A 20,876-nucleotide genomic window follows, 5' to 3' on the forward strand; every position below is an offset into this window, starting at 1 on the left:
ATTGGATACGCTGAAACTATAATCATAGACTGTTGTGAGCTGCCATGTGGGTACTGGAGAATGAAATGGAGTCTTCCAGAAGAGCAGCACATGTTGCTGACTGCTGAGCCTTCTCTGTAGCCCCCATCCACTGTCTTCTAACATCCAAGTGTTTTTAGTCTGTGTAGCCAGAGTGAGTCTTTTCCTCTAGACCTGTCTTCGACTTTTTCCTCGAATGACTCTTGTTAAGGCGTGGCCTATTTCCCTGAGTAGTGTTCTTTGGGCTGTTGAGTAGAGAAACTGGGGCATTGGTAGCATAACAAATGAATGCCTACTGTATTACCAGGGGCCCGTGTATGACCAGTGCACAGTCTTGTGGAAGAGATGACAGTGAACTCTGCTAAGTGGTGTGTGCTGAAGGAGGATTGAGATGGGTCTGCGTGATCCCCGGAGGCTCATGGGGATTTTTTTTTTTTTTGGAAAAGTTCAAAGAAGAGGTCATATTTCAAATGAGCCCGAAAGGAGAGAAGGTGTCCAAGGTGGAGAAAGATGTGATTGGCATCCCAGGAATGGCTGAGCTCAGACAAGTGAAAACACATGGTTGCTTGGAAGAGCCACAAGGAGCTGGCCTATGTGTGCAGGAAGCAGAGATGGGGGTGGTGGGGGGCTTCGAGTGCATGGATTCCATGTTGTGGACTTGAGGCGTGTGGGATAGGCTACTTCACGGCTCTGTGCAGCTGCATCGGTACAGTTGGACCTGTGGGGTGTAGATGGGTTGGGATAGGAGGCAGTGGCCTCACAGTGTGCAGGGTTGAAGGAAAGAAAGGAGCTGTGGTATAGTTTGCCATCTTTTAGGCAAGAGATGCCAAGGGCTGAACGAAGGTGGCCACTAACTAACAAGAGTTCATTCATGATGTAGCTGTAGTCCTATGTGCTGAAATTCTTACAGCTCCATCTCCGTGTAGAGTTCTGTGTCTTCAAAAGCCGGTCAGATCTTTCTCTATTATACCCCAACTGGTAAGAGCTAATTAATTTATAAAAGACAATCTGCGCAGGTTCCTACCTTCAGACATTTACTCAGGGATAGTTGGTGATAGTGTCCTATGTACCAAGTGATGTGTCTACAGTTAGAAAGGGACAGCCATTAAGGAATGTGAGTGACATAGAATGCTCCAAATGTAACTAATTAGAATAAATCAGTCATGCTGTGTTAGAACTGCTCCTGACTTCCAGCCTTCTCTGATCTCTTGACAGCTATAGAACTCAAACAAAACTCTGATTTAGATATGTAAAAGTCTAACTTCAAAGTAGGGCAAGATACATACACATCTGTACTCCTGCCTTCCAAGAGCGGGAGGATCAGGAATTCAAAGTCAGGTTCAGCTACATAGTAAGTTCTTGGCCAGCCTGGGCTACATGACAGAACCAGCCTGGACTACATGAAAGGAACCCCGTCTGAGAAAGCTAAACCAAAACAACCGAAAGACAAAACAACAAAAAGCCAAAGCCCTTAAAGCTTTTAAGAGTAAAGTGGGGTTAACTTCAGAAATCACGACCCTCCTAGGGCCCGGCTGATGCTCTGGAAAGAGTTTACTTGATTTTTTTCCGAAAGTGCTTTGATAGCAAGCGAAGCAGGAGACACACGAGCTGCCCACATGCTGTGTAGTCTGGAGTATAAATTGTCAAATCACCTTGGAACTAAAGAACAAAACAAATTGAGTATCCTTCAAAAGTAATAATCAAGGCTGCAGAGACAGAGCACAGGGAGGGACGCCTTGGCCCAGTGCTGAAGGAGTCAGCACCTGACTAAGTGCTGAGTGAAGAAAGTGGTGAGGCGTACAAGAAAATAGTAAAAAAAAAACCAAAAAACCAAAAAACAGTCTCAAGGAAAATAACCTTCCCACTAAGCTTTGCCTTAGTCAGTTCCTCCTCACCCTGTAGTCTGCTTTAGTCACTACTTTCAAACATGTGTAAGCACAGAAGATCAAGAGATAAGAATAAGTCAGCATTTGAAACTCGGGTCTTCAAAGAAAAGGTTAGAGAAATTTGGATATTATGGGCCGAGTAGGTCCAGCAGGATGGCTCTGTGGCTGAAGGTGCTTGTCACCAAGCCTGAAGTCCTGAGTTTAAATCCTGAGACTCTAAAGGTGAAAGACAAGGACTGACCCCCACAGATTGTCTCCTGTCCTTAATGTGTGCACTCTGGCGTGTGCGCCCTCCCACACAAATAAATAAAATAAAGAATCTAAATGGACCAACTTTATAATATTTGATGTAAAAATAATCAAAAACACTTATGGGCAAGCCAAATGAAATAATACTGAGACTGCAGACCACTTGACCCTGATCGCCTGGGCTTGCAGTTGGTGCTCTGTTAGTTCTCCTATCCCAGGAGTCCTGGGTGGAAGGAAGCGAGTGGCTGACTCGGGGAGATGTTTTGGAGGATTCACAGAGCCCTCCAGGGTCCTCAGAATATCTCCTGGGTGATGGCTATTCCCAGAGGTGACATGACAGAGCCGGACACTTTCCTGGGTTGACTTTTGTACTGTCTGAGCTGTCAACACCCCTTTCAACTTAACATTTGAGGTAGATTTTAGGAGGGATAGGTAACTGCTCTGTGCACTTAATAGTCAATTAAACATCTGTCCATAAACATTGGAACTGAGAAAAGGAGAAAAGAAAGGAAGAGGGATGGAGAAGAGGAGAACAGGCAGAGGCCGGCAGCTATCTGGCCACGGCAGAGCATTTCCGGGTTTTCCCTCCGTAGCTTTTATCTGAGACTCCTCTGTTTCTTTATAGACGTTATTTCGGCCTGCGTGTATTTTGTCTGTGTCGCCATTGAAAGACAAGCACCATAAACTCGGAGACTCGGCTTTTTAAGGTCTTCACCGACTTTCTTCTTTGTGTCATTCACTGGGTGAACATGGTAGTTCCAGAAGATATTGGATGAGTGAGTGACAGCCGCTAAGAGGAGCGCCAAGCTTTGTGGCTGAACGATAAGTGGCAGAGGGGATGATAGCCTGAAGGTCAAGGGAGGAAGGGATATAGGAAATAGAAGGAAGAAAGGGTGGTCTTTTCCTTTTCTGTTGTTTTCCCAATATGATGTGAATTCACTATAGGCAGGAAATAAATGATGTCATATAAAAACAGGATGGAAAAAAAAAGGACCGATTCCCAGATTCAGTAGCTCTGGGACGTGACTCGTGAGGGCTTCTCATAGAGTAAAGTTTGTTTAGAGGGCCAAAAGTACTCCAAAATTTGAGCTATCCTAGTTTTATTAACCCAGGCTCTAGTGCTGTGTGTGTGTGTGTGTGTGTCTCTGTGTGTGTGTGTGTGTGTGTGTGTGTGTGTGTCTGTGTGTGTCTGTCTGTGTGTGTGTATGTCTGTGTGTCTGTGTGTGTGTGAACTATCTGGCTCCTTTACTCCTACTCTCTGCCCTGGCCTTCAGAGGTTTGTGAGCAGCATTAGATTAGATCATCAGCTTTGGGAAAATAGAGCAGTTCTTTGGCCAATAGCCCATACTCTAGACTGCTCAATTCTTTTCAGCCCGAGTAGCTAAAAAACGTATATTGATTTAGACTGGTCGGACCTGCTCTCTTTGATTTAAGGACACGGAATACCAGAGTTTAGGTTAACAAACGTATAAAAAAAACCATGTTGAAGAGGCCGGCAGAAAACAGACAGCCTCCTCAAATGCAAACGATGCTTCCTTCCAAAACTGTGGAAGGACTCTGAAGATAGGTACTAGCCCAGTACCACAGCTTCCTCAGGATGGGAAGAGTGTGTCATTAGAAGATTGATAGCAATCAGGACAGCCAGCTGAGCTGCCCTACTTCTGTGCTCCGCTCATTGCCAAGGTCACCCAGGCAGGGGGTGTCCCGTGTCAGTGTCTCTGGAAGCACAAACTTAGGAGCAGGAGCCCTGAACCCACAGGCTTCACGGGAGACCATGCATGGAGCAGCAGAGTCTGTCTTTGGAGCCACCATCTTTGCTTCAGTCCTTTCTGGATTCAGAGGACTTGGCATTTTAGTGCTTGACTCTTGACAAGTCCTCTGGAAGTTTCCCTGCCAAGAGCTCCTTGGGAAGCCAGTGTCCCTCTGCTTGTGAGCATCAGCCTTGTGTCCTGGCTCATGATGTCCCCAGGTCCAGCTTCCACCGAGTAATGAAAATAACAGGGCCTTTCATTTGGAGAGCGGCATTTTAAAAATATGTGAACTATTTGCTGTGGTTATCTCATTCCTTACTGATGATAACAGTGTGAGAAAAAACAGGGTGTCATTCCGTCTGTCCTTGGATGCTTGAGACTGACTAATAACCACAGGCAGGTTAAGTTGCCCAGCTGGTGAAGGACAGAATGGATAAGAGACAGTGTCTCTTCTCCAGGGAGCCCAGATGCCCCTCATTGCAAGACTATCTGTCACGAGCCTGTGCTGAACAAACCCCCCAGAGCAGGAAGTCTCGTGTGGTGAGGTTTAGCTTTCATGGTCCCTTATTTGGCTCTTATTAGTAAATGAGTAAAAGAATGTGCTCGAAGCTTCTGAGATAGGCAGGCTTCTGACCTCCCACGTCACCCATGCCTCATATAGAGGGAACTTGGGAAGGCTCCCTCCCCTCCTGTAACTTCCCCCCCTCTTTTCCCCTTTCTTGTGTGTGTGTGTGTGTGTGTGTGTGTTGTTGTTGTTGTTGTTGTTGTTGTTGTTGTTGTGTGTGTGTTGTTGTTGTTGTTGTTGGTGGTGGTGGTGGTGGTGGTGGTAGATGTGTATGTGTGTTTAGGGGCACATATGTAGGGGCTCATGGTTCGTGTAGGCAGAAATCTGTCAGCAGGCCAGAAGAAACCACCCAGTGTCTTACTCTCTCATTCTGTCTTACTCCCTTGTGAGACAGGGTCTCACTGAACTTGGAGTTAGGCTGGCAGTCGGCAGGCCTCAGGGATCCTCTTCTCTCTGCTGCCAGCAGCACTTGGGTTTCAGGTGTGCATGTGACCACACCTTCTTAGTGGGTGCTAAGGATTTGAACTCTGGCCCTCCTGCTTGAACAGCAAGTGCTCTTACCCCTTGAGCCATTGCTTAAGCTCCAGCTGTGGATTTTCTAGCGACCTCATGGGAGGCTCTAGTGAAGCAGTGGGGTCAGCTTGGCTGTTCTTTGTGACCATGGCAGATAAGCGAGGAAGACAGATAAGTGAGAAACTCTGAATGGTCAGGGTTTCTCAAGTCTGATGACTTGGGGGTTAGACAGGAGAGTCCCTTTGTGGTTGCCACATTGCCCTTCCGAGCCCATGCCTGGCATTTCTAAGACAATTGCGTTCATGGCTGTATCTGTCTGTGCTGTGACAGGCCATCAGATTCACCTTTCCCATTCTATAAATGGAACTGGGGCTAAAATCTTGACTTTGTTGGCCATATGACCCGCTGGTTGGTTTTTCCTGTTTGGGGAGCCCTTGGCTTCACAATGAAGTCTGTACCCTCAGGTGGCCCTCTCTGCCAGAGCACCAACTCCTGCGAGTTTGAAAAGGAAGACAAACCTGTATTTGGTAGAAAGGGCCTATTGTTCCCAGGCGGTGCTGTGGCCAACTTCTTGGACTCCTTTGGCCGACACTGAAGAAGGAATTGAAGTCAGAATGCTAATCGCTGGCTTGCGTAGACATCAACAATCTAACCTCAGGGAGCTCAGACGAAAGTAAACACAAGTGCTCAAGTTCAGATTCTTGAAGAACGGGCACTGGGAATGAGGCTAGAGAGGAAAAACGATATGCTGAGAGAAGGAATTCTCATTCCCTGTTTCTCAGATGGGCAGGCCATAAAAATAATAAAGCCTGTACCAAATGCGGCGGTGCATTCCTGTAGTCTTAAGTTACTCAGGAAGCTGAGAGCAGGGCATCAGATGTTTGAGGTCAGTCTGGGCAACTTAGTGAGACCCTGTCTCAATGAACAAACAAACAAATAAAGGGCTAAAGGGCTGGGTATGTAATTCAATGGTGGAGTGGTAGCTTAGCGCATGTGGCTCTATGGGGGTAGGTAACCCCAGCCTGGTGGGACACTACTATAATACTAGCAACCGAGGATGCTGAAGCCAGGAGGATTGAAATGTGAGGACTAGCAAGTTCACGTGCAGTCTTTACAACTTAGAAATAAACCCTATCTCAAAATGAAAAGTGGACGTGAAGGGGGAGAGGCTTTGGGGATATAGGTCATTGACACTTGCCCCCAGCAGTGTGAGGTACTTGACCAGTTCCTAGTACCAGCGCGTAAAGGGAAGGAAGGAAAGAAACGTGATTCAGGCCTGGCACAGGTCTGTAATTTTAGCTACACGGGATGCTGAAGCAGGAGGATTGCAAGTTGATGGTGTGCCTGTGCTAGAGCTAGTTAAAGATCAGTCTGGACAGTGTAATGAGACCTTCTTTGACAATTAAAGATGGCAGAAAGAAAGCAGGGTATAGAGTTTAATGGTGGACTGCCTGCATTAAAAGTGTGAACCCCGTGTTCAATCCCCAGTATCAATGAATAAATAAGGAACTGGGAACCAACAGTCTGAGGTATGGATCTATTTCCTTTCAGCAGGGCCCATGTGTTAGGCAGCCCTGTTCTAAGAACCCCCTGGCTCAGCACAGGAGCGTGGCCTGTGGGAATCAGGGCTTTCTGAACTGTGAGATTTCTCTACCTCAGCCGGACACAAATGACCGTGTCCTTTCTTGTTGTATATCTGATTTGCATGAGGCCACCTCATGTTCCTGCTTGCCTCCCGTACTTCTGAACACCGTGTTGATACCGAGAATGCTGTCATCCTGAAGGATTATTTTCCAGTGAGATTCACCAAAGTGTGAGGAGGATAAGAAGTATGGGAACCACTGCGGGTTCGTCAGGACAGTGTGGTGCTGTCCTGTTGGCTTAGTCTCCTGAGTTTTCTTTCTCGTAGTGCATGGGAGGAATCTTCTCAGCAACTGCCCTCTACTGCCTGTCAAGTAAGTTTAGGAGTAATGTTTAACTGTTTCCTGAGGCTCCGGGTTATATATGTAGCAAGTGTCCAAGTGATGTATCCTAGCAAACATCATGGCAGAAAGCTCAAGGGCTGTGGAGTGCCTTGACACTTCCCTCAAGGCCTATTATTGACCTCTTTGAGCTGGAACATCAATATTAACTTTAAGGTTTTGTGTATGTGTGTGTGTGTATGTGTGTCTACATCTGACTATCTGTATGTATATTTGTCCGTCTCAGAGTGTGTGTTTGTGTGTGTGTCTATATCTGCCGTATGTCTCTGTATGTCTGTATCTCTGTGTGTCTGTGTTTGTGTCTTTGTGTGTCTTATATGTAGTATGTATATAAAGATTAGAGGGCAGCTTTCAGTTGTCTGCTCTTTCCTACCATGGGTCCCAGGGATTTGAGGGGTTTGCAAGTGTGTGTGCTGCATGCTCTTATCTGCTTGCCGATCCCTAATCTTGTCATTCCCAAGATGTGTTTTTGGTTTTTGTTTTTGTTTTTGTTTTTGTTTTTGAAGTGTGTGTTTAAAATTAACTTTTGGATTAACATACAAAGAAATGAGGTTCATCTTGGCATATATATTATACTTTGTTATTTGTTTTTAAGGTCTCACCATGGCTACTCTTGAACTCACTATGTAGATGAGGTTAGTTTTGTCCACTTCTGCCACCTTAATGCTGGGATTAAAGGGATGTGCCACCACACCCATTAGGCCTCAGAGTTTGTTCTTATCTCCCCCACCCCCAGGTATAATCATTTTTAATCTCTGCCTTTTCTTCTACATGACTACGCATGCATTCACAGAGTGGTTCGTAAGCCACTTGACATCCATCCATCTTTCTCTTGGACAGTTGTAGTCATGATTTTTTTTCCACACTGATTCCAAAGTTGATTGAGTAGAGAAATGTCCCCACCAGCATTCTGTCTGCTCTTACCTCAATTGGGAGCAGACACCACAAACAACACTCTTTCCTGCAGGGTAACCCTTGTTTCAAACAGGAGGCAATTCCTGCTGCTACCCCAGTATCATGAGAGACATTAGCAGCTTGGATGCTTTTGATCAGCACTGGGATAAGTCAACTCGAGGAGTCGTCATCATCGTGGGGCAGATGCAGGCAGCTCAAGTTTAGGGCTGCAGAGTACTGTGCTCTTGGGGGACTCCTGTTGTGTTTCTGGCTATGGACCAGACCAGGTGAGAGGTTCTCTGAATGGCTAGACATGAGCCCGAGGTCATAGCTGCAAGTGTCCCGCTGCTGTGATGTTTCCTGAGGAGACTTGGGGTCATGGTGCCCCATCCCTGGAAGATGATTGCCGTTGGCAGCTTGCCGTCTGGACGTCAGAGATGGCCCTGGTTTTCTCCTGGTGTGTGTGTGTGTGTGTGTGTGTGTGTGTGATGCTAACACAGGGTCTTTTGTAGTACATCACTGAAGGAGATGGGTGTTGCTTTATTCTAGATGTTTAAAAAAAAATCACTTGTGATCCTTCCTGGCTTCTGGTCCTGTGAGTCAAATTTTAGAGCTGTTTGTGTCTTCTTCCACAAGGCTGAAATCCAGCACCACTTGAGCTTTTCCACTGGTTTATTTTTGTAATCCGTGCCCGCACCCACCGTGTTTTTCAGCCATCAATGAGCATTTGTTAAGGGACTTCTGCTCAGCCATTCACTGTGAGGAACTGCAAGAGAATTGACTTCAAGTCCATGTGAGAAGACAGGGCCTGAGCCCACCAAAAGTCACCCAGCATTGCGACCCCATGATAGAGTGAACAACGTGATCAACGTTGTCTGTTGAGTAGTGGTCACAGAGGCTGGGCTGCCCTGGAGTTGGCTCTCTCAAGTGGCCAGAATGCTTGCTTCCCCTTGTATATGTAATACTTGACGTATGCGTGGGAAAGTGTGTATGCGTTACAGAGGAGGGGAAGAAATGATTGCCAACTGAAGGATAGTGGTTCCGACTTCCTGTACTTTACTCCTTCTGCCCACCCCAGATAGTCAGTCTTCACTTTATAGATTTTTCTCCTTTCCTTTCCCTCGTGTGTGTGTGTGTGTGTGTGTGTGTGTGTGTGTGTGTGTGTGTGTGTGTGCGAGAGAGAGAGAGAGAGAGAGAGAGAGAGAGAGAGAGAGAGAGCACAAGCGTGTACAAATGGGCACATAGGCACATATATGGAGGTCAGAAGACAGCCTCATGTGGCATCAGGAACCCTACCCACCTTATTTATTTATTCATTCATACATACATCCATATATAACATACATATATTTATATTTTTGAGAGAGGGATTCTCATTGGTTGGAGCTCACTGGGTAGACTAGACAGGCTGTCTAGTGTTCTCTGTCTCTGCCTCTGTAGCACTGGCATTAAAATTGCCCACTACCACACCTGTCATTTTCCTGTTGGTTTGGGGTATTGAACTCCTTTCTCATGCTTGCGAGGCAAGCCCTTTGCCGGCTGACCTACCTCCCCAGCCTTGCTTTTTTTTTCAAAGCTGTAAAGAGAATCCACATCATTATTGAAGACCTCACAGGTTTCCGCGGTGTGAGATCTCCGAAGCTGAGACATCCCAGCCTATGTGGTGGTTGGTTTCTGTCTACTTGGCTGGGCAAGTTGTCATAAAAGAAACATTCCTGTGAGCGTTTCTGCATAGATATTTGTGAATTATTGCTGTGGATGGTCGTGTGGGCAGGCCTTGTACATCAGTTGAAGGCTTGAACAGAAGAGAACACTGAGCTCTAGGACCAAGAGGGGATGCTGTCACCTTGTGACTTAGATGGCAAGGTTGGCTCTTGGCCCTTCAGCCTGCTGGCCCTCCCTGCAGACTTGGGGCCTGCAGGCTCACACGGGCACATAAACCACTTCCTTCTGATCTCTTCCTCTCCCCATCCCCTTTCCTGTCCTCCTCTTCCTCATTCTTCTCTTCCCTCCCCCTTCCACATGTGCATCCCTCTGGTGTGATCCTCCCAGGCACCTTGTCCCAGCATGCCCTTTCTCTGCATACTTCACAGGTCATGCTACGCCACACAGTTGATTTGCAGAATGTCCTTAGGTTAGGAGGCCTGCAGTGTGTTAATTGGCTATGACAAAGGTGTATGGATGAGTCTGGCCTGGGCTATGGAAAAGATGTCGTGACTTTCTGATGTAAAGGCTTCTTTTTGTGGGCACTCGTGCTTTCTTACTGTCTGTTCCCCCTGAAACCCCATGGGTCTTTTGGCCCCTCAGATGCCTCCACAGTACCAAGACACGTTTATCCATCCCCTCCCAATGCACGTGCCCGCTCTTACCTTTGCTGTTCCATGCACGCCTTCTGTGTAAAGCCCTGGTTTTGCTTGTCACGAAAGAGTTATTGAGCTTCCCTGAGCTCCTGTCCCCTGGGATTGAAGCAGACACCAAGCCTTATTTATTATGTGTCAGCATGTGACAGATACAGAGCCAAGTGCTATACCTGTTTGTTTCGTCCCGGTGTCACAACCACTCGGGTGGCTGCCACAGTCATTACTCTCACTGTGGAGTGAATAGAAGGCAAGAGAGTTACAGGAACAGGTTTGAGTTCATAATCTCTCCCCGAGCCTTTAAAAGCCTGGTACGATCTATAAAAGGCTCCAGATACCGGCTAATGCTAGTATTATAATTTTATTATTAAATGTTTTTTACTTTGAATCATGTGTTTGGTATTTGTGCATACGAGCACAGTGCCTATGGAGGCCAGAGGAAGGCATGGGATCCCAAGGGGCTGGAGTTATAAGCAGTTAATGAGCTGCCTGATGTGGGCACCGGAACCCACACATAGGACCTCTGCAACAGCACTATGTGCTTTTAATTGCTGAACCCCCCCCCCCCCCCCAACTGTTGCTATCATTAAAACATGCCGGTTATCTTGAGGCCCTATCCTCTTAGTTAGAGGATCCAAACTAATGGAAGTTGCTGGTGGACATTATTGTTCTTCTTAGAAAGTCTAAGTTATTTGAAAAAATGCCCTCTGACTGGCACCTACAGTCCCTGGGCCTCAAGTAGAAGTTCTATGGGAGACTTTAGGACAGATGGTTCTGGGGAGGGGATATGGTCACTAGCCTCCCCTTAAATAGAAGTGAGCATCCACTTCTGTATTTGCCAGGCACTGGCATAGCCTCATACGAGACAGATATAACAGAGTCCCTTCAGCAAAATCTTTCTGGCATTGTGCAATAGTGTCTGGGTTTGGTGGCTGATTATGGGATGGATTCCCGGGTGGGTAGTATCTGGATAGTCCATCCTTTTGTCTTAGCTCCAAACTTTGTCTCTGTAATTTCTTACATGGGTATTTTGTTCTCTATTCTAAGGAGGAATGATGTATCCACCCATTGGTCTTCCCTCTTCTTGATTTTCTTGTGTTTTGCAAATTGTATCTTGGGTGTTCTATGTTTCTGGGCTAATATCCACTTATCAGTGAGTGCATATCTAATGACTTTTTTATTATTGGGTCATCTCTCTAAGGATGGTATCCCCCAGGTACCTCCATTTGTCCAAGAATTTCATAAATCCATTGTTTTTAATTGCTGAGTAGTACTCCATTGTGTAAATGTACCACATTTTCTGTATCCATTCTTCTGTTGAGGGACATCTGGGTTCTTTCCAGCTTCTGTCTATTATAAATAAGGCTGCTATGAACATAGTGGAGCATGCGTTCTTATTACCAGTTGGAACTTCTTCTGGGTATATGCCCAGGAGGGGTATTGCTGGATCTTCAGTAGTACTATGTTCAGTTTTCTGAAGAACCTCAGACTGACTTCCAGAGTGGTTGTACTAGCTTGCAATCCCACCAGCAATGGAAGGATGTTCCTGAGTCCTGTGACTTAAACATGAATATAGAGGATTACTCCTCAGAAGTCCTGATGCTATGTCATTTCCTTGCATCTGGGTCAGCACTTTGGAGGAAGACATGAATAGTGTTGCCCAACTGTTCCCCCACAGCCTCTCTGGGTGGGATTGCATCTCTGACCACTTTCTACTCTCTCCCCTCCCCCACTTTCTGCTTATTGGTCTAGGCTCCAGCCAGCATTCTGCCACGTTTTGTTGCCTGATATCAGTGACGGTAATTTCCCTCCATTTTTTCCCCCTAGTTTTGTTTAGCCCTCAGGTGGAGGTTTGAGACCTGGCACCCAGAGAAAGTGAAGAATGTTTCTTGCTGTGCCCAGGCCTTATTACATCCTCTAATCTGTCTTAAAGTATATAAGTGCAGTAGATAACATTCCATATATGCTTGGAATTTAGCAGTTTAATCTGATCAGTGACTTTTGATGAAATGTCAGCTACAGTGGTGGGAGGTGGCCTTGGGTCATCCCTTCCTACAGACATGACCTTGGCAAATATCACAAAGACTTATCAGTTGTACCCTAGATTAGTCAGGATTCTCCAGAGAAGTAGAACCAATAGCAGACTTTTATTGAAATTGGTATCAGTAGATTAGATAGGTGTGTATGTGTGTGCGCGCATGTGGGCATGCGTGTGCGTGTGTGTGTGTGTGTGTGTGTGTGTGTGTGTGCGTACCTGTACAGAGAAGGAGAGATTGATGGACACAGAAGTTGGTTCTTAAAGGATTATCTCATGACCTGGTGGTGTTGGACGACTGGAGAGTAAGGGGAATGTTGATGTTGTAACTTCAAGTCCAAAGGCAACTGGAAGGCTGGACTCCCTGTTCCTCAGAGGACCTCAAGTCCTCATCTCTCAAGACCGTCCACTGGTTGGGTGCAGCCTACCCATATTACAGAGAGTAATGTTGCCAGTTAGAGTTGGGGCTATAGATAGTTAAGGTGTATAATACTTGCTTAGCCTGTACAAGACCCTGAGTTTATGAATTCCTAGTACCACAAAACAAATCTATTCATCTGTTGATTTTGATGTTCATTACACCAACAAAAAGTATCTTTATAGAAGTGTCTGGCTGGTAATGGCTCAACTATGGATTATTCTGACCTAGCAGGGTTGACATGGTATTAACATCGAATGTCTCTTGGCTTGAGTGGGCATCCACTGCTGACCAGCGGTCTCCAGCATGTCTGTCTTTTCTCTAGTTTTGCTTCCTTGGCTGCTTCCCCGACCCCCTTACTTTGCTCTTTCCCTCTCTGACACTACTCTTTCTTTTTATTGCCTGATGTGGGGCATGTGCGGAGTACAAAGTAGAACAACTCCATAGGTGGTTAAAGATGTTGGGAAGGGGGCAGATCTTGAAGTTAGTCGGCTGGGACACGCAGATTTGTGATGCTAGGAAATGGTCCTGCTTTCCCTGGGATCTGCTCAGTTACCTCTGAATGGTAAGTGGAATGGTAGTATTTCTCTGTTCAGTTCTTATGAGCTGACACTTGATTTGATTATCTGTGTTTGATAATTAGGATGTTAGGATTTTTTTTAAAAGATTTAAGTCATTGTATTAAACTCCTTCAGTTGGTTGTTGTTTCAAATGTTTTTGTTCTTTGAGACAGGGTCTCACTTGGTAGCTCAGGCTGGACTGGAGCTTAGGCTCTTCCTGCCTCAGGCTTTCCAGAGTTCTTCATGTTGTCTAGGTTTTCCTTTGAGACTAGGTAACGTATTTTACGTAGTTGTAAGCCTCTGTTTCCATGGGCATCTACTGGCTGTGCCTACTAGTTAGTCCCTTCTACTGTTTCACACCAAGCACACTCTGGCCTCAGAGCCTCTACGTGCTGTAGTTCACAGAGCTAAAATAACTACGTGCCATATTCCTTGAGTTTAGTTTCAGGCGTCTGTTCAAATGGTCACCCCCACCCCTACCCCCTCACTCCCCAGGAAAGGTATTCTTCAACCTCCTAATACAGAGTCATGCGCACTCTGGATCTCCCCGCTGCTTTCCTTCCCTTGTTTCTCCTCAGAATTCTTACCAGATGCGATACTTGTTTTTCTGCCTGTCCTCCCAGTAGGATAATGGTTATCCACCTCAGGTATTCGTTGGAAATGACTTGGATGGTGCTTAAGTCTTGATGCCACACTATACGGCAGACATTCAACTAGAGACACTGGGGGAAGAGATTTAGGTGTTAGCATTTCCTCATACCCCAAGATGACACCTGTGCGCAGCCAGTGTTCGGAGCCAGTGCCCTTGCCTGGAACCTTGTGATGAAGAGAATACGGAGTGGCGTGTTCTCAGCAGCAGCAGCAGCAGCAGCAGCAGCAGCAGTGGGGAGTGGATTTGGAGGGCAGTGTCTCAGCCCCTCCCTGACCTACCAAGGCTACTTGTGCTTTAGGCAAGATCCTGGATGATTCATTAGACAGAGCCCGAGAAGCCCTGTACTAGAATAGAATGTAAGTCAGGGACTTCATTTGGCTTGCTGCTGCGTTTTTGAGTCGCATACCACTTTTATGGAATGGCTGAGTAAATGAATAAAAAATTGGTGATGAGAGCAAGTAGTTGGTAAGGAAGAGAGAGGTCAGGGAAGATGAGGCAGTGGACCGTGTTCCCAGGCAAAGGTAGACCAGGGTTGCCTTTCCTTGTCCTCAGCTCTGATTAGTACCCACCAGTCTTGGGCATCCCTTCAGCTTCCCTTCAACTTGCTGGCTTCACCAGAGTGACAGCTGACTAATCAAAGATATTGTGATAATGAATTGCCTAATGACCCAGTCCTGCTTCTCCTCTCCGAGCATAGATTTGATTAGAGGCCTGCTGAAACCAATTAACCAATTAAGTAAATAATTCAGTAAGACTTTCTGGACTGCCTACTGTATGTGTAGTTTAACGCAGGCCCAAGAGACAAGAAGCTAAGGTAGGGAAGACGTGACTCTTGGCCCAGCTGTAGAGACACCATGCAGGTAAGTTATTATAATTGGAAGGGAAACAAATAGCCAGTGATATAACACACTTGTAGATGTGTAGGTAGATTGCCACCCAAGGTCAAGAGTAAGGGATTGACTTTATGAGAGGGACCAGAGTAGACCTGTTGGCGGAGAGGGAAGGGGACATTTGAATCTGTCATGTGAGAGGCTGGAACAGAGGGCAATAAGACATGCTTGTGGGTTTGATTGCCACAAGGATTGTTAGAAGGCAATGAATATATTGAAGGGCAGTTCTGAGTATAAAGAAGTCGACTGTGGCCTGTGGGAGGTGGATTGGAGATGGGAAACTGGCCTGGCCTGACCCAGTTTGAAGATGAATAAATATAACATAGAAGTTAGATGATGAAGCCACGGTCTTGTACAATGCTGCTAGGAATTCTTGGAGTGATATGAAATTGTTTTAAATGACTCTATAAGCATATAGACTGGAAATGGCAGTATTATGATTGTAGGTTATTTATCTTTCCTTGTCTGTCTGGTCAACAGGACTATGAAATTGAGCCTTCTCATTTTCTTAGAGCTTTTGAGTCCAGAGTATGATTGTCTTGACTCTTACTTTGAGGATGATGAAAAGTCTAAGGAACAAAATGATCACCATGACTAGAGCTCCTTCATGATAGGCACCAGTCACCCTTTCCTTGGAGACACTGTCCCAAGACCCACAGTGGGTGCCTGAAGACACCAATAGCATCAGATATTGTGCTTGTCTGGGTCACTGAAATAAAGTGACTATTTTTTCCTTCCAAATATACCTGTAAATATTTTTAATTGGTAAATGAGGCACAGTAAAATATTAATGAATAATAAGATAATTATAACAACATAGCTTACAGATTACTTAATTCCAGGATTTTTCCATGTGACATTTTTGGTCAACAGCTGACCACAGGTAACTAAAACTGAAGAAGAGGCACATTGCAAATAAGCATGGGAACTGCTGTTTACTGTCATGACGTTTATAGACACAGTGTCATCTACACTACTCACCACAGTCCTGTGAGATAGGGGATGAAGTACTTTTAAAGGGCAAGGAAAACCGAAGCTGGGGAGGGCAGGTAACAAACATACCCACAGTCACATCACTGACAAGTGGTCTTCTGGGCCTGGAGCCCAGCTCTGCCTCTCCTAAGCTCTGCTCAGTGGCTGTTCTGTCCCTTTGATTCCGGCCTCATTCTCCCTGCCCAAAGAGAGTTAGCCTTAAAAGGGCAGCCATGATTTTTCTTATTTTTGGGATGAAGTGGAGTTTTGATGGTCTGAAATGGAAGGTTTCTGACAGCTGATTTCTTTCTATAGCTTTTCTCACCATTTCACAGTGTGATATTGATATTTGAAAGTAATGAAGTTAGGATCTTTAAAATATACCTAAAATTTGGAGATGGAATTGAAGCAAAATAACCCAAATGGGAGAATTCCCTTTTTTTTTAACAAAATTTTTTATTAAAGCTTTTAATGTACATGTTTGATATGGGATGTGCAGATACAATATAAGGATTTTTACACACCATTATACTTATGCATGTATGTGTATACATCTGTATGTGTGTATATGTATTTGTGTATGTATGTTTGTATGTATAGTATGTGTGTATGTATGTGTTTATGTAAACATACATGTCATAATACACATGGAAATGAGAGGTAAACTTTGTGGAGTTGGTTCTTCCTTTCCAAATCCCATGAGACCCAGAGATTGACCTTATAGGTAGTCAGGCTGGTTGGCAGGCATCTTTGCCCACAAAGCCATCCCACATTGGAGCACATCTATCAGGCTGCTGAGTCACTGAATCAAGTTCCTTACAGTGATCAGTAAGGACTCCATAGCTTCTTGCCCTAACAAGCAGGAGAGCTTTGGAGAGAGCTGCTTCCTTCCACTTACAGTGGTGAGCTTGCAGGCTTGGTGAGAAGGAAGTTGCTAAGTTCTCTGGGCCTGTCACTGAAAAGCATTACCCTGTCTTCAAAGATGATTTGAAACCAAATACGTGGAGATCATGGCTACAGGGTGATGGAGTAGGAAGGCTTTTTTTTTATTAGGCCCCACTAAGACCACCTGACCAGGCTGAGTCTCTTATGCCATGCTCACATCTACACTGGTGTTTGTATTAGTATTTAAAAGAAACTGCCTGATTTTAGGAAATTGGTGGATATGGGCAGAATGGAACTGGTTCCTCTCTGGTTCTAGGAATACTCTGTATGCTGTTGGATGCTCGTCAAAGCGGTCTCTGGGTATCTAAAGCGTCCCCGTTGCTCTGTCATGTGCCCTAGAAGGGATCACACCTGCTTCCCCCCAATTCTGTCACTGTCTCATTTTTCTTTTATATGAAGGGTGAAACCATCACTGGAGCCATCGTATGGCTATGCTTATTGTTTCGTGGATCTGTGTGATTTGGTGCCATTTTCTAGTCATCAGAACCATGGGCACCTTAGTGGCCTTGAAGCTCTTATACTCAGTTAATAAACTGCCCAGCCATTTATCCCAGTCTTCCGGCTATGGAGAGGTACCTTGTAGACTAAACTAACTAGGTGATTTTGATGGCAAGGGTCCATCCAGGCCAGGGCCAGTTTGGGAAGCAACAATCCTCATTTGTGCAAGTGTTTGAAAAGGCAGGTTGAGGGTGCTTGGAGCCATCCAGGGACACAGATAGCATCCCCCAAGTGTAGAGAAGCCTCTGTTGGCCTTTTGGTCTCTTTTCTGTCCACGGTATGCTGGCATTGCTCTTGTGCTCCAGTAGTCTGCAGGGCTACATTTTCTCCCTTTTACCAGGAATCAAGCAACCGACTTCGCTTTCCCAAGAGCGGCCAGATCAGGAGGGAAGCCAGCCGCATCTTCGGCTTTGATGCTGATTGCTTCAGCTCCCCTCTTTCATCACCTACTAGGATGCGCAGGTGGCACTAAATGACACATAGCCCATAAAACATATCTGCTTCCTGCTGATCTCAGGGTTCTGGAGGAGAGGCCATGAGCTGGGATTAAGATAGACTGTAGTTACAAGCAGGAAGCTCGGCACTGTGGAGTACTTATGTCTACTAAGTACATAGATCATTGCTCTATTTGATAGCTGTTTTGCCCCGATATACTACAGTATGTTGTAGGATGTGTCTGTGTGTCTGTGTCTTTTGAGTAAAGCACATCCAACCATTTCTAGCTGTGATGTCAAGAACATTAATAGAAGTCTTGATCCCATGTGCCTGCAGGTGCTCATAGAACAGTTATGGTAGCTCTCAAAGAAACAGTGTCAAGTGGTAGATGGTTCAGTGGTAAATTACTCTTTGCCATGCAGGCATCTGAGTTTGTATTAACAGAGCTCATATGAAAACCCCACCCATGTAGTTCCAGAAACAGACAGGCCAGTCTGGGGGCTCACTGGCCAGCTAGTATAGCTAGCTCCTCAGTGAGCCGTAGCTTAAGTGAGGCACCCTGTCTCAATAAATAAGGTTGGAAGGGACTGAGCCCCTTTCAGCCTCTGGCCTCTAGTTGTCCATGCATGAGCTGGTCTCTCTGTGTACATGTGTGCATGTACAAACACATGTGCACACACATATGCACACAGGAGTACACACTCGTGTATGGCAAACGGAATCATGGGAAATAAACCACCTTCTTGTGTACTGACTTCTTTGACATACTTTTCTGAGATTGCTTCATAGAGGATATACTGGGAGTTTGCCTCCACCTTCTAGCCTGTGATGTAGAGTGGCCCCCAGATTGTCCCAGCTTCTGGTTCTGAGCATCCTCAACTATTGTAGCAGACCTTGAACCCTGTGGAGGCTCCAGACAGTAGACTTAAGCACTTGGGCCTCTGGGGAACTGCCTGGAAGTAGTGTTCGAACAGCTCTTTTTAGCTCCAGCTGAACAGATCAAACAAACAGAATGCCACCCTACAGACAAATGCCTGTGAAGGGGGAAAGCTACCATGCTTCAGAGAGAGGGAGAATATGACTGAAATTGAACAAGGCCATAGTTAAGGATTTTAGAAAGATTCAGGGAGGTTTTTTTGAGAGGTGGTGCCTCAGGGTACATGTTATTCTGTGCCGTTGAGAGGCCCTTGTGGTTCCCCATCAGTCCTGGCAGGTCTGCCACATTTCAGGCCCAGTGTTACCCCCATGCGAACCAGCTTATTCACCTCAGTTCCTAGCTTCCCAGCAGGCTCGAGCATATCCCTGCTGCTTCCCCAACTTGCTAGATGGTTCAAAGAAACTGACCAGCTGCCTATTTGGTGGGACCCAAGCAAACTGCAAGTCTCTGTGTTTAAAAATGATGAAGAATTTTTAGGACATCCACAACAGAACATTACAACAAGCACAAACAAGTGCAGGGCCCCTGAGTGGCTGTGTGGGTCATACCCACAAAAGCGGTGTGGTGCTCAGACCTGTGTTCTGCGCAGGAATTGGTTTTTGAGTTTTTGTGACTCTCATCTTTGTGAGGGCCTCTGGCACCTGGGACCTGTGATTCTGGAAGTCATTCCAACAGGAATTACCTGAGGCCAACCGAGGCTGTATGGAGAGTTGGTGTTTGCTTGGGGGAGTCTCTGAGGATCATGAGTATGATTTCACTGGCATGCAACCAGGGGCAGAGCAGAGTAAATCAAATAAGTTGAAAGATTACACGGAAGAAGTTGACATGATCCTAAGGACTGTTCCTGGAGTCTGCAGGTGTGTAGCACCGCAAAGCTGTCCTTCCATAAAGGACAATGCTCCTTGCTCTCTCTGACTTATAACCTTTGAGCAATGAGGTGCATAGAAGACATTGCTGCAGGCCCTAGACCTATGGAGGATACTGGTCTTTTAGCTTTAGAATGTGATAGAGACAAGAAGCGCTATGCATAGATATACGAAGAGAGACATTCTTGTCTCAAATCAGTACAACTGCTTGTAGTGTTTTCTGGCACGGAGCCAAAGCCACACGGACTTGTTTTTTCCCTCACAAACGAACAGTAATGAAGTAAGTTGGCCTGCAGTTTGACAAGGCTCTAGATAAAGATGCATTTGTCTGTGGACAACAGTGTTCCTTGTAGTCGCAAACATGCACGTCGTGGCTTTAATTTTTTTTTCTGGGTACATTGTAGTGTTGCGGGAAATATCCAGACTGGGGAGAAGGGCAATGACAGGTTGTTAGTGCAGTAAACCGGTGACGCTGAGGCAGGGGCCTGGAGGAGCAACAGGAAAGGGAAGAGAGATAGATGGTTCCACCTCTGATGTCTCCCCTCTTCTCTCATGAGAGGGTATTGGTGACTTCCCTCCCTTAAGTAGGAAGGTCATGGGCACCAAAGACTTGTTGGCCTTAAGCCATCCGGGAAGTGAGGGAGTTTCTCACCAGGGCCCGGGCTTCCACCATGCAGGAAATGCTGGTCTGCTAATCACTAATCAGAAGCATAAATGGGACAGTGTCCGTGTGTACAGATTTGGCAGAGAGGCAAAAACTGGCGGTTATTTGTATTAGTGATTACTGAAGGGGGAAGAGTTGATACCTGGAGATATTATTAGCATGTTCAGGCATAGCCTGAAAAGTCCCAAAGAGCCGTCAGCACAGCCGTCCCCAAAATCAGCTGCGGGAGCAGTGTTCGAGACAGTTCCTGGCAGAGGTAAGAACCCGTGTCTGAGTCTCTGTGTGCATGGTGTAAAGGGATTTGGGCTCAGAAGGGTAGAAAGACAGTTCTGTGTTCAGATCTTATGGCAACGTAAGAGATCTGGGGCTTAAAATTCTCTAAGCCCCGTTTTCCCTGTCTGTAAAACCAAGGTTAAAAAAAAATGTGCCTTACACAAACTGTTTAGAGTTGAGAAGGCAGTGGTTCTAAAATACGGTGCTGATGGCCTCTCACCCAGCATATGGCTGGCACACATCACAGGGAACGGCAGCTTTCTTATCTTCCTTTCTTGACCATGAAGGTGCAGTTATTCGTTTGGGGTGTCGAAACGTGGCCTGGTGGGTTAAGATGGGATCAGCCTTCAGAGCCTTTTTGTAGGTGGTCAGAGTTACCTTTGACGGTGAGAGTTGTGAATGCTGTCATTGCAGGGTTACATCAGGAAATTCTAGACTCTGAACATTGTGCTTCTGTTTGCTCTAAGACAGGACAAGGCAGGCTTAGTGAGTCTGGTCATTAGAGACAGGGAGCGC

At 45.9% G+C, this 20,876-nt stretch overlaps 1 protein-coding gene across 5 annotated transcripts in view; it reads left to right on the forward strand.

Moving 5' to 3' along the window:
- Etv6 (ets variant 6) overlaps positions 1 to 20,876 on the forward strand; it is a 234,459-nt gene that overhangs the window by 50,305 nt on the left and 163,278 nt on the right. The window contains exon 1 of one of the 5 annotated variants that reach the window (XM_011241208.3): positions 20,323 to 20,343. The exons of the other annotated variants lie outside the window; for them this stretch is intronic. The gene's annotated coding sequence lies outside the window, so the exon portion shown is untranslated. Of the gene's footprint in view, positions 1 to 20,322; positions 20,344 to 20,876 lie in introns of those variants that run through there. 5 annotated transcript variants of the gene reach the window in all.

The sequence above is a fragment of the Mus musculus genome, chromosome 6 (genome assembly GCF_000001635.26).
Source record: "Mus musculus strain C57BL/6J chromosome 6, GRCm38.p6 C57BL/6J".
In the NCBI taxonomy this organism is placed as follows: domain Eukaryota; kingdom Metazoa; phylum Chordata; class Mammalia; order Rodentia; family Muridae; genus Mus; species Mus musculus.